We start from the raw sequence: 14478 nt of genomic DNA on the forward strand, positions 1-14478 counted from the left end.
AGCCCAAAGGCCATCCGGAAGGGATGACAATTCAGGTGGCATTGCATTTTTAGACAAATACATTGGGGAAATCACTTTCTTACCTAATGTAAGTTGTACTTCTGAGGGAGAACAATATAGTGTTGCATGCAATCTTTTTAGCAAATCTAATCCTAGCAAATTTTCACCACAACCTGTCGTTAGGATGAGGGGTGCTTTTACTCGCAAGGTCCAACAGAAAGTGACATAGGACTAGAAATCGGGTTCCTAACTGGGGCGCCAGAAAAACCTACTGAAACATTCATTTCGCCAGACAAAGGCGCGCCCGGGAGTTTTGAATACATGATTGAACTCTTTGCAGCACCAGTATCCAGCAGAAAGGGCTCCGCTACATTTGCTGTAGTTACTTTAACATAAGGTCCGCTCTGATCCACTGGCACTGAAACAACTCCCTCTCTCTGTCTACGGCTGTCCTAGTAATCATTATCTTCTACATTGTCGTCTTCTGCATAATAATCATTATTGTCGTACTGAGCTGTATTACCAGTCGCGTTGGCTTGCTGATCAAAGCTATTTATGGTATTTTGAGGCGGAAGAGGACGCGCGTTCTGGGGAACATTTCCACGCCCTCTACCTCTAGGAGCTTGCTGACCACCTCTACCTCTTGCGCCATACGCATTACTGTTACGCTGCATTAATTTAGGACAACTATACTTGAAATGACCTTCCTCTCTGCAATATGAACATTGATTGGGACCTACAGGGATACGTGGTTGATAATACCCATTCATTCGCTGGTTATTCTGAAACTGTTGGGGTTGCTGATAGATACCTTGTGTTTGTCTATAATTATTCTGTCCTCCATGTGGCGGATAAGCCTGCTGCAAGAGAACCTTTGTTTTCAGTTCTTTCGTTTTCTTATCTGTTCTATCCTTCTCGTCTTTATCTCTATTTTCATAATACTGTGCAGTAGCCAGTATTTGCGCTGAAGAGGACACAGCCCAGGAACTTTCTGAGTCTTTTAATTTTTTACACAACTCGGGAAGTAGATTCTGCACAAATTTATCAACAAATAACCGTTGGCCACCTTCAGTGCTCATGTCTTGACCACTGTGGTCGATAAACGTTTCTTCAAACCTGGTGAAGAAATCGGACACTGTCTCATCTTTCTTCTGCTTGCATGCGGACAGTTTATCCCAATTTACGCGCATCGCGGGCATTATAGTCTTCATGTATGTAATAATTCTACCAGGGAGTTCTGCCACTAAAGGGTCAGGTTCCGCACCACCAACTTGGCCAGCATCTGCAGCAATGATATTAGCCCATGTGTTACCCAATTCTGCAGCGTGATCTACATTACGAATGGATCCCCATAAAGGCTGTGGAACCACATTCCCAAACAGCATAACTATGTCAGCCAGATTCATTACACACGATTCTGCAGTTTGTGATAACTCCTTATAATATCCTGTAGGGTTTTTACGGGGGTCAGGCAATGTCTGCTTAAGCGCTAACACCTCAGAACGCTTCCATGGAACATGTACCCAAACACGCTGAAAATGTGCTAAGACAGGTGGAACAGCATTTGGCTCAGCAGGTCTCCAAACTGGGGGAACCTCACGCATCGGATATTGGCGCGCTTTTACCTTTTTCCCCACAGGGAGTTCCTGTTCGAACAATGATTGCTGACAATCTCCATTTCTGAAGGACAGTAAAGTCGCAACTGCTTTATCTACATTGGGACCCACAATTGTACCTTTTTCAAAATCAAATCGCACTCGACACAATTCCTGTGGGTTTGGGTTTGCACCATTATCCTCCAATTCCTCACAGAGGAATTCACACATTTTGTCAAAGACATATCTCTGTGTTGGGGCATCCCATTGGTGAAAAACGTTAACAACTGATTCCACATCATAGAGTGAAGGGAAACCAATCCACCTACGCGCCAGATGATCTAACACCTCCTTCTCGTCAGGACCAGGCAGCTGACTACGCAATTGCTTACGCTGTAAACCAGGAGTAGCACTGGATGACCCAAAGAGAGGCGACATTAAACTAGTAACTACATTAGCTAGTCGTTGTCGTGCTGAAGGAGAAGTTGAGGCGAAAACGGGGGGATAGACAGAGGGAAGAAAAACGGAGTCAGATACAGGTACCGGGGTAGTGCAAGAAGGAGCGCCAGGGGAGGCAGCTGATGCATTAGGCAAAGTCGCAGGAAGCGCGGGGGCAACAGGTAACAAAACTGGCGGCCGTTGAGAGGGCTGCACTGCAGGGATAGGAGCCAGCTGAAGAGGAGCTGGCGGCTGTGGGAAGGCTTGCGGCATATTTACTGGGGGCTGCACATTTACAAGCTGTGGAGGTGCTGTGGCATTTTGCGCATACGGGGGTGGCGAACTTAGCAAATGGGACATTAGGGAATCTTTCTCTTTCTCTTTTGTCTCATCTTGCACAAGGGGTGACAAAACAGGGTAACATTTATCAATCCCTAGTTTGCGCTGTCTATGTAGCTGTTCATTCATTTGTTCCACCTCATTATCTTTAAATTGCACAGCTGCTTGCATTACAGACATACCTCTTTCTCTCTTATTCCTTTTCGCTAGCTTAATTTCCTTCTGTTTGGCTTCCTTTCGCCATAGGCGGAAAGAATCAAACATCGCCGGCCGGGCTTTCTTTTTAAACAATTTAACTTCCAAATTATCTAAGATATCTTTATCGAAACTACCATATTGAGGCCATTTTAAAACACCGTCCTTTCTGGTGTATCGGATCCATACTTCATTATATGCAATGGGGCCCACGCCATGTTTTACATAAAGCTCATAAGTTGGAGTTCTAGTTGGAGGAACCGGACATGAATCCTCTAACTGGAAATCCCTTCCACAACCCAAACAAAATAATCTACCAAATACACTAGAACCAGGCATCTTGCGCTCACTAGTCTAGTTTCAAACTTCAAAGGATTATCGATTACGATAGTCTCGTGAATACACGAGTCCTCTGGCTTTGGCGTTTGCAAACTCCAAATCGAAATGATCCCGAAGGATACCAAAAATCCCGAAGGATACCAAACAAACTGGGAGACGCTCCACTTATACTTAACTGAATATCGAAGATCGATGGCGTCACCAGAAGACTCTCTCGATTGTTTCGCTCTACCAAAATCGTCAAGGGTCCAAAACAGGGCGATTAATCAGGGCAGCAGTCCTTCGTAGCCGTCGGGACGCGGAGAACCTCGCAGAAAAGACTTTCGGATCACGTCGACATGCAGGGGTCGATGAAGTGGCAGAATTTCCACACGAAGCTCCTCACGAACCTCTGGCTTGGACCGGTACCGCTGAAATCGTCCCGAGTTGGGCGCCAACTGAAGTACTGGGAATTTTAAGCCCAGCGGTGCAGGGGAACACACCCTATGACTTCGGGTTCTTCCTGTTTCAGACCTACAGAAACACAGAGTCTTCTGGGTGAAGTCAAAGATCAGTTTATTGGCTGCAGACCAATTACAGGTATCCTAGAAGTACAACAGCGTGTATGTTCTCAGGAGACTGCTTAAAGTTACAGAAACTGGCTTCTCCTTAAATACAAAATATCCTGCTTCAGGCACACATTCCTTGTTTTATGATATGGCCATATAAATGTATACATTACAAACGAAAAGGCAGAGTCATGATGACCATCCCACATTCCAGTTAAGCCAGCCCACAATTATTTACCCAGCAAGGCTCAGATCCCACATCAGATATTGATAGGCCCCAATACACACGAGCATCTCCTGTTTGGAAAACAAGCCATAAAGCAGGAACAGTCAGGTGTGAAAGAGATTAGCTGGAGGCTCGTGTGGGATGAAAAGGCTTTATGGTGTGTCAAACCCTGATGCTAATCACAGGTGGCCGAAGGACGGGGAGCTCGTGGGACCGGACTGACCTGGGGCAGCGGAGCCAAGCTGCCCAGGTCACAGAGAAGTCAAAGGAAAGGCACATGTGCTCTAAAAGGCCCGTATTTGCTTCATAATATGTAGCCTATGTGAGGGCAACCATAAGATGGCCACCGCTCTAAGATGGAACCCACGTAGTGATGTATAATAACGTATACACAGTGCATTCATAGCTAGAACGTTATACAAAGCACTTGTACATACCGCATTGACCATTCGCGGTTCGCTAATACCGGGATAGACAGGGGTAGGGCCCTGCCTCCTACGCGGTCCCAAATTTCAAAGTACCACATCACTCAAACTAGGAAGTACTCTTCTTTTGGCCAGATTTAATATGCTGCCTGGCAATGATCCATACTCTGCGACTTTAGTCATTGTGTTGTCCATGTTAAACATAGAGGAGGCAAGATATAATACCCACAGTCAGCATAAAAACACAATCTAGCTACATCAGGTAGGTCTATTGGGTGATTATGGGAGAAAACCCGAAACTGGTCCCAGGATGCTTGTTTCCAGTCCAGGGAGTCCATGTTTACAAACATCCATGCACCGTAAGCCAGGCACCACGTGGTGCCTGGCATGTGAAGTATCAATGTTTCTATTAGCGGAGGCAGTGAAGGGACAGGGCCCTGCAAGTCCATTTCCAACAGCTGTTCAATGGCAGCCGAATTGCCATTGAAAGGCTGCCTGAAGCGAGCATCGTCATCCCTCTGGCGATGCCTGAGCAGGCATTGCCCCATTGTAGGGAATTACTTACCACCTGCTGCCCAGATGGGCTCCTTGGACCCGTTGGATAGGCAGCGGTCAGTCCTTCCGACCCCTGCCTCCGACCACTGCATCATAATGCGGCGTTTGGACTATAGTAGGCTAGCAACACTTTTATTGCTGTTTTCAAAGTTAAGAGTTAAGAGTTCCTGTGACTTGGTTAAGAAGACCGCCACCCAAAGCTACGACCTGGATACACGATGCTGTGTAATGAATCAGCTCTTTGCTTCAATATGTTGGAACCTGTACAGAGTAGGCCTAAGTATATATGGGACCCCATCTGCGGTTATCTGTTGAGCCAAGATTTGACCGCGGGTGAAGGAGCGGCTGGGGTTCTAGCTGCTCTGCATCCGGTCCATGGATAATAATATGGATAATAATATGGAGCTACAGGTCCATGAGGATAGGGGGGAGAGCTCCTATACCATTGTTATCTATCGCTTGCGGTACACCAGGTTCCAATTTGTTAGCATCCTGAAGCTCAATTGTCTTTCATTTGGCTGGACGAAGGATAATGGATGCAATGCTCTGCGTTTTGTAGGTCCTCATACTTAAAGATGTAATGTGATGTGATGTGATATGGTTCTTGCTATGATTACGCTGCAATGCACTACTTGATTGCCATTGTTGTTTGTGTGATTTTGATGAAATGTTAAATAAAGTCTTAAAAAAGGATACTAATCATCAGATCATTATCGAAATGCTTATGTGCAAAGTGTATATTTCTATATTTAAAACATGTATTTGCAATGTCACCAAATAATGCATTTTCATTTTAAGAAGTGCTAAACCTCTTTCTGATGTAGACCTGTGTAAAGTGCTTATTGGGGGTTTTATCTCCTTAAAGAAATGATGAATAAATACCCTACATTTTTTTTTTTAAAACATATAGAATATATGGAACATCTGTGAAAACTAAATTATCAATAATAAGAAATTCCAATAAAATAATAAGTATTTTACCTTTAAAATTGAAGGTCCGTGAGCGTGGTCAAGATGGTGCATGCGTATGATGCATTTCTCCACTCCTTTTCGAACTGTTACCACAGGAAGCTTCTAAAGTGGAGCCCAGACCACAGAGAAGTAGCAAAAGAGACCGGATCCTGGACGTTGAGGCTGCTGGCACCATGGGGTGCAGGTCTGATGCCTAGTTGATTTCTCGCCATCTTTCAGCAGCCTTAACTAGCGATTGCTGGGTTAAGATGGGAGTGGGAGAGCATTGAGCAGTCGTGACTGACTGTAGGAGCAGACCCCATCACCCCAAGTCACATTGGCCCCATCAGCGAGTGATTTTTTTTTTTTTTTCCAGTTCTTCTATAGCACATGGCTACACAGAGCGGGTTTCCCAGATTGAAGATCCAGCAAGAGGTAGCTGCCGCACCAGTGACCTGGTGAGGATGGGGCGACCTGGCACAACAGTACTGGTGCCTGCGAAGGACCACGGAAAGGAAGCGCGGGTGCGTTGCAAGGCCTTGAGCAGCATGAACAAGGACTGAGACAGTTGAGTGGTGCTCTAGAGCGGGCCAGTTGAGCAACAGATTGAAGCCCTGCGGAGAGAAGTGACCAAGAGGACCAAACCCTGCTGCGGACCACTGGAGGTGGTTAGGGTTGAAGGGAAGGAGGAGGAGAGATCAGAGACCATCGTCCCCAGACCTGAGGTCAGTGGTGGCTGCCAGGGGTGAGTGCAAATGACACACTGGCTCTACAGCTAAGAGACTGGCATGCTTGGGTACCAGTAGCTCTCACCACGAGTGCACATGCAGGAAAGACAACGCCCGATCCACACCACGCACTAGCAAAGTGTTATAGTACCATTGGCCTCTCCTGTGGCCTGGGGGCTGGGATGAAAGGCATAGTTTCCCTTTGCCTTACTGGAGCACAAAGGCGATTTCCACCTTGAGACATTGAGTCTGGGTAGCAGTGCTCGGCGAAGTTTGTCGGCAACACAAAAGCCTACCCCACGGGAAAAGAGGAGATCCCAAGGACTGCTGCTGACCCCCATGAGGGATGTCTGCAGCACGGGGGCAGAGGTAGGAGTTGTCAGCCTGTGAAGGACAGAGCCAGCCATTGAACTTTAACCAGGGGTACAACATGACATCGGCAAGGGGAAAGAAGGAATGATCACTAAAAGACATGCTAACACGATCAGTGAGGACCCTGCCTGAGGACAGCCAGTAGCCTCAGTGATGACCATCGGATTCTCCCTCACGCAACCAGACTGCTAGCATTGCCCACCACACACAACAGTTTCCTTTCATCCCACCACACTCGGATATGTTCCAGACCCTTAGCCTTGTTCTTTTCCTATCCACGATGAACTGAAAGTCATGACACTCAATGTGAAGGGGCGCAACAGTTTGTCTTATCTAGAACACGTGAGTGAGGATATTTGGCTGTTGCAGGAAATGGACCTACTCCTGGCGACTGCCACAGAAGGAAGTTGTGTCACTTCCCATATCACTATTTCTCCTCCAACCAACCCTACAAAGAAAGGGTGAGGAGACTCTTCTCCCGCGCCTTCTATGGGACATTTGGGAGCAAGGTTGCTGCACTGAGAGGGTAACTGTTAGTGTATCAAGTACAAATAGAAGGCCGGTTCTTCACCCTTGCTTCTTATATGCTCCTAATGATAACCAAGAGCAATTCCTAACACAGGCCATTATAGACATTATGGACTCTCCAGATTGGAAAGTTCTGATGGGGGGACCTCAATCTCATGATAAGTACTGACCTTGATCTGTCGGGACATCGCTATGGTCAATCAGGATCACTCTCATGTGATGGAGAGGACTGGCTGCTGGAGGTCGGTTGTGTAATATGTGGCAGCTGGCACACCCCAAACAAGAAACTGCAGCGTTTACTCCTGTGCCCATAAGACATGTGCTTGCATTGATGATTTTCTGGGCACTCAGAGCATGCAAATGCAGAACAAGGCAGTGCAGATTGAACCCAGGACACTGTCTGACCATGCATCATTGATCTGTGGTAAATATTTCGTTACCGGTACTATTTTTTATGCGGTAAAGTCTTAGTGAGAATAACTCAGTAAAAATAAGAGGCAGAATCCGTGGTATTAGAGGTTAAAAAAAAGGCTTTATTCCTATACAAAGGAATACAATTCGAATTGTGGGCCTTCTATTCCATCACCACAAAAGTTCAGGAAGGAAGGACGCATATTTTATTGACAGATGAGCAGTTTTATAGAAAATGCATTACAGTGAAACAGATGCAAGAGGCGTAACAGCTGATAATACAGATAAACTGTGCATACGTAATCAATAGAGGCGTAAACATGGGTGTAACTAAAATACGTCATTAAACATGATGTCACAAATGGGTGGATCCATAGAAGAATCCTGCAATGTCAGCAGAAATATTTGGCAGAGATGCGCGCGCAGCCGCATGACGCGTGTTTGACGTGCAACTAGAGGGTGAAGGGGACTTGACATTTAGCTCTACATGTGGAGACAGAAGTCTGGGGTTATGTCAACCTAATCCCAAATCATATCTAATATCCTATGTTTAAAGAACTGTGTTATCCAAAAGGAAAGGTCTCTAGGATAGAATCTATTCTATACTGACTGTTAGTGCGTGTACGGGCGTCTAAGTGTCTACATGAGATGCGAGGGGGCAGGAATATTCCATGGTAACGGGGCTATGAATTACTTGCATGAGGACAGCGAGGCCTGGCCCCTTTGCACGGTAGCTGGAGGAATGTTTACCTAAACTACTAGACAGGAATGCATCGGGTGAGGAACGGAGGAGATAATCTCGAAGGTGAAATACAGTTTTTGGCAGGCAACTGGCTGGATCAGGCACCGTTAGCCGCGCAGGGAGTAGGACAAAGTTCATGGATACAGATGCAGGCTCAGACTGGAGCTTTCAGAGGCAGAAGACAGGAAAAGGCTTGATGGCAGAATTCAGGGCCTACTCGCCTAAATCTGTAAAATGTGGAAAGTGAACCACATAAAGTCGGTGGCCTTTCATACTTAGGAATGGAATATCTGACCCATTCATGGCGGATCTGAAAGAGGACATGTTGACGGTGGACGCACATATATTTGCGTCTTCGAAACTGGAGCAGGAGGGAACATACATGTACTTATAGCATGTACATGGAGCCGTTGGGGTCTACGATAGGGGACATAACTGATCACAAAATTCATATTTCCTCAGATCCTTACCTTTTCACACTGGCCTGGCCACCCTTGGAAACTGTGGGAAACCTTGCTACACAGACCAGACACAGTCCACCATATCACACACGGTTATATTATTCTTAGCCATTAACGACACCAAAAGCATTACCATGGCTACCCTATGGGAGATGCTGAAGGTAGTTGTCCAGAGAGAGCTCATTGCTATCTCTGTAGCTGATAAAAAGTTGCATAGGGACAAAAGGAGTTAACTAGAGGGGAAGGTGAGAGAATTGGAGGTCTTTTATAAAAGGACAGGAGCCCCAAGAATAGGGAGGGAGTTAGAGGCCACTAGATTGCAGCTCAGCAGTCTGGCTCTAGATAGGGCAGAATATGTGTCACTATGCTTGCAGCCCTCCTTCTATGTCGGGATGGACAAATGAGGCAGATTCTAAGCCAACAAGTTATTAGCTAAGCAACAGGCTGTGAGGGTTGATGCCCTCCTTCAGCCGGATGGTAGCAAAGTTTCTGAAGATACTGCAATAGCGTTTACTTTTAGGGACTTTTAAAAAGGCTCTTTATGAAGTGCAGGACGTGTAGCCTGCAGACTCTCAGGCCCGTTTGTGAGACGTGCACACACCCCGGTAGCCCCCCCACACAGTCCACTTCCCTTGATCAGCCCATTTGCATAGAGGAAGTCACTGCGCTGCAGATGATTCTTAAATCCCCAGGCCCGGATTGCTTCTCTTCGCTTTTCTATAAAACATTTTGCCAGGCATTTGCCCATATCCTTACCAGACTCTTCAACTCATTGGCAGATATTGGTACCCTCCCCTGCTCTATGTTAGAGGCATCCATCTCGGTCATACCCAAACTGGGAAAGACAAACAGCAGTGTAGCTCATACCTTCATTTGACTTATAAACTTGGATGTCAAACTTTTCACCAGCATTTTGGTGGCATGCCTTATACTGGGCCTGATAGATCCTGGCCATTCAGGGTGTATCAAGACTAATCAAATCCTCCCCCTAGCAAACAAAGCAAAATGCTAGCAGCAGGAAATAATGCTTTTAGCTATCAACGCTAAAAAGTGCTCAACTGGGTGCATTGGCCATACTTAGATGAAACTTTGACCCATTTTGGGGTGGGACAGACTTTGTGCCTGGATCCTTACCAGCTATGGGACACCTCTGGCAGAGGTGTGGGTGAACAGGGTACTATCGTCACCCTTCCCATTGGCAGGGGCACGAGACAAGGCTGTCCACTCTCACCCCTGATGTTTGCTCTCTACAATGAGTCTATGGCACAGAGGGTTAGGGATGAGCCATGTATTACTGGGGTGTGGTTTGGGGGAGGTGCGCACCTTCAGCCTTTACATCTTGCTGTGCCGGGTTTCGCTTAATCTTTTTACTCTCATCAGTGTAGTGTTGTCCATAAATTACGTTGGATTAATTAGCCAGTAGGTTTTATCGATCTGTTCTAACGTTACCCGCACATTATGTAAACAAGACTGCTAGGTTGCAATACCGTATGCATTTGGCCCAAGGTTTTAATACAGAGGGGCAGATTTATGTTCCCTGGCGCATCCCTGCAAATCAGCATGGATGCGCCAGGGAAGATGCGTCACGAAAGTTTACCCTTGCGCCACAATAGATGCACCGCATTTACAATGAAGCGCATCGTGGCGCAAGGATAAACAGATGCGTGACGCATCTGATGGCGGAAGGTTGGCGCATTGCTGGAGTTGCGACGCAAGCGCGATGCAGCTCCAGCAAGGCTCGGGGGTGCCCTATCGTTACAATGCTGCGTCAATCCTTACGCCTGCTTCAAGCAGGCGCAGGGTTTTGACGCAGCATGGCCGGAAAAGTGACTGAGTGAAATCTTGTGGCGCAAGCTTTACAACGTGACGCATCTCCCTAGATGCGTCACGTTGTAAATGGGACGCAACATGGTGCAGGGTTTACGCCGCCGCTGCGCCACAAAAGTGACGCAACGGCGGCGTAAAAGTGGCGCAAGTCCGTTATAAATCTGCCCCTTAGTTCTCAACATTATGCCATCCAGCTCTTATCTGCTATACAGCATATTATTCGTAAGGCGCCCGATACTGTGACTCAGCCTTACACATCTATCATGTTGGGAAATGCACAGACGCTTCATGTGTATATACCATGGGGCAGATTTACAAGCTTGTTGCGCCACTTTTGCGTCACTTTGAACATGAGAAAAGTGACGCAAAAGTGGCGCAAGGGGCTTGTAAATCTGCCCCCATATCTCTTAATAGTACGGCCATTATTTAAGACAAAGTGGCACCATATATACCGGTTTGCATTAAAGAATGCTTCTTTCATCATTATTTCAGGAATTCCGAAGCGTTGAGAGAGACCACCCTTTATATCCCTATCGACAAAACGTGCGAGGGTAAGTGTGTTCTTTTTCTCTGATATTCCCTGTCCCACACACACCATTGATTGCATAGTAATAACCATTGTCTCTGGGGGCTCATTCCATCTAGATCTTGCCCTCCAGTTATTGCTGTCTGCTGAAATCACGAGCGAGCAATCACAGTAGAAATGACTGTGTGATCCTAGCATAAGGTAAATACTAGGGGGCAGATTTACAAGAAAGTGACGTATGTGTACAGATGCGTCACTTTCCCTTCGCCACCCTTAGAACCCCTTGCGCCACCATAGATGCGCCGTATTTACAATACGGCGCACTATGGCGCAAGGATTGACAGATGCTTCAGAAATTCTGACGCATCTGTTGGCGGAAAAGTCACGCATTGCTGGAGTCGTGTCGCAAGCACGACGCAACTCCAGCAATGCGTGCTTATGCCTATTCCCATTATACTGCATCACTACTTACGCCTGCTTGAAGCAGGCGTAAGATTTTGACGCAGTGGCGTCCTAAAAGTGGCACAGGGATATCTTGTAGATTTCACTGAGTCACTTTTATGAGGCCTTCCTGCGTGGGAACGCCCACCCTGCATACATTATACCTGACGCATGTATAATGTGACGCAGGGCTTTACAACATGACGCATCTCCCTAGATGCATCACGTTGTAAATAGGCCGCATTGTTTGCGCCGCTGTTGCGTAAAAAAAAAGCGACGCAACTGCAGCGCAAAAGTCACGCAGGGGGCTTGTAAATCTGCCCCTAGACCTTTATCTATAAGACACTAGCTCGATAGACACCGCATGAAAGGGGCTGCATGCCTGAACACAGTAAGGCCTGGGCGCACAACACACGTTTGGAACATTTCGTGACTCTCTTTATTCTTATCAGTATCTCTTGTTGATTAGGTCTACATTTCTTTTTTTTATTACTGGAATACACTTTCTTGCTAAAAGAACTTTTTTTCTTTCTTGATATATATTTTCTGCTTCTAATTTTCTCTTGAACTATTTTCTTGTGACATTGCAATAATTGTAAGTATGTATATTCATGGTCCATTGTATTTTATATGTATTATTATGTAGTAAGTAGGACAGCCGACATGTAACCCCTGGGCACACACCCGATTCACCTCACAATAATTTCCCTCCCCTGTTTTTATCTTTTAGGTTTCATAATTACATGGATACCTGATGAAGGCACAAGGCCGAAACGCGCATAAACTATATTATTAGCCATGAAAGATCTATGTATATGAACCTATATTTTCCCTTCCTCCCCCTTTTTTTGACATTTATTGTAAATGTACAATATGAATATATAACTTCGACTGAAAGGATTATGTATGAATAGATCAATGATTATACTGTATGGACATAATTGTATCAATTGACAATTGCCCTAACAAGAGACTGATACAAAAAAATAATTTGATCTCATTTATGGATGTATAACCCTCTTTCCCCTTCTTTTAAATATAAAATATTGAATAAAAAATGAATTTTGTATGATATAAATCTGTAGGTGTGTACATGTTTATATAAGTAGTCAGTCCACTTTGTATTGTGTTTCCTATATGTTTTTTTCACATACACCCTCAGCCTTTACGCCAACAATGCTATATTGGTGCTTGAAGACTCATTGCTAGCCCTGTCGGCATTCCTGGATGAGCTGGGTCAGTTTGGAAGCACCTTGTTTCTGCATCAACTTCGGTCACGCATCCTATAGAGGTCCAGCTGATTCCTCACTATCCCCTCTTGTGGGCGAATTCCTCATGACATATCTCGGAATACAGATAGCCCTCACCATAGATGAGACAGTGACCTTTAATTACCACGCCTTACTTTGGCAGGTCCGTACAAACCTCCCTCAGTGGAAACACTACTGTTGCTCATGGCTTGAGAGGATGGAGGCTCCTAAAATTACTCTCCTAGCAAGTAATGTATTCCTGTTCCAGACCCCACCACTGACACCCCTGGTGGGCATACGTGAGCCTCTATAGCCTGAAATCCACAGCTTTGTCTGGGAGGGACGGAGGCCATGTATGAGCCGCAGCAGGCTCCATCACCCGGCCTGAAATGGTGGTTTGGGGGTTCTTAGCCTTTTTCACTGCTACCAAGCCCCACAACTTCAGTTCTGGTGCTTTATGAATAGGGCAAAAGTGGGAGAACATCTCTGGAAAATCCTTTGGCTATGAAAGAACTAGACAGCTTGGGGAATGCTTCATCCCCTGTAACGAGTGCCACCCTTAGGTGTGGGACCGGGTTGCTACTCTGAGGGCTATGACCTTCATCCCCTTTGCTGTAGACACCAATCCCGGGACACCCAAAGTTTAACCCAGACCTTCACCCTACCACTTTTGCGGCCTGGCAGGTGGCTTGCTGTAGATCGATTGATCACCTGCTTGACCTTGAAGGGCTCATTCCCTTCTAATAACTTAACGCCAACAATGGCCTGCCAGAGAAAGAACGGATGCGTTACCTGCAGGTCTGCCATTGGTTCACACATCTGGACTTCCCAGGCGGAGATGCAACATGCACTTACAGCCTTTGAAAATGTGCTCTTGTCCACGAAGGGCGAGCAATGCATTTTCACCAAATGATATGCCCTCTTGCTGCAATCACACATGGAGGAGAAAACAATGGTTCAGAGACAATGAAAACTTCAAGTGGGGAGGACTCTGAGACAAAAGGAATGGGGGAACATCTACTACAGTGCCGGTCATACAGCACTCACACTGCAAGTATAGAATCTGCCACTAAAATTGCATTGTATTGGTATTTGACGCCTTTGAGATTACATAGAGGGAACCCCAATCATAGGGCGGACTTCTGGAGGGGCTGCAGGGCTGCGGGGACCTTACTCCACCTACTTTGGGCCTGTCCAAAACTCACACAGTACTGGAATGCAGTTGATATGGGCATAGATAAGTATTTTGACACACAACTGCCCCAAATCCCTGCATAAATTATCCTGTGGGTCCCCAATTCCTTGAACTTTCCTCTTAAATTTAGAAAGGGACGGCACATTGGTTTATCACTGGAAGAGGCATTGTAGGCAATCCTCTCACTTTGGGGCGCAGAGAAATCCCCAATGCTTACTGCTTGGCTCCACAGAATATGGCGCATACTGGGTATGGAATGCCTGGCCCTTACATTAAAGCATCAGCTAGCTGTGTACCGAAAGTTGTGGTTACCGTACATTTCACTTCTTTTTGCAGAAGTCTTTGAATTGACTTACCCTAAGTATCTACCCTTGTTAAGATTGACC

The 14478-nt window shown here is 46.1% G+C and overlaps 1 long non-coding RNA gene across 1 annotated transcript in view; it reads left to right on the forward strand.

Annotated features, from left to right (window-relative positions):
• The window catches only part of LOC146858051 (uncharacterized), a 141400-nt gene extending 128911 nt beyond the window's left edge, over positions 1 to 12489 (forward strand). The window contains exons 2-3 of the long non-coding RNA XR_014979982.1: positions 11173 to 11231; positions 12378 to 12489. This is a non-coding gene — a long non-coding RNA (uncharacterized LOC146858051). The remainder of the gene's footprint in view (positions 1 to 11172; positions 11232 to 12377) is intronic.
• The last annotated feature ends 1989 nt before the right edge of the window (positions 12490 to 14478 follow it).

Source organism: Triturus cristatus, chromosome 3_2 (genome assembly GCF_964204655.1).
Source record: "Triturus cristatus chromosome 3_2, aTriCri1.1, whole genome shotgun sequence".
Lineage (NCBI taxonomy): Eukaryota > Metazoa > Chordata > Amphibia > Caudata > Salamandridae > Triturus > Triturus cristatus.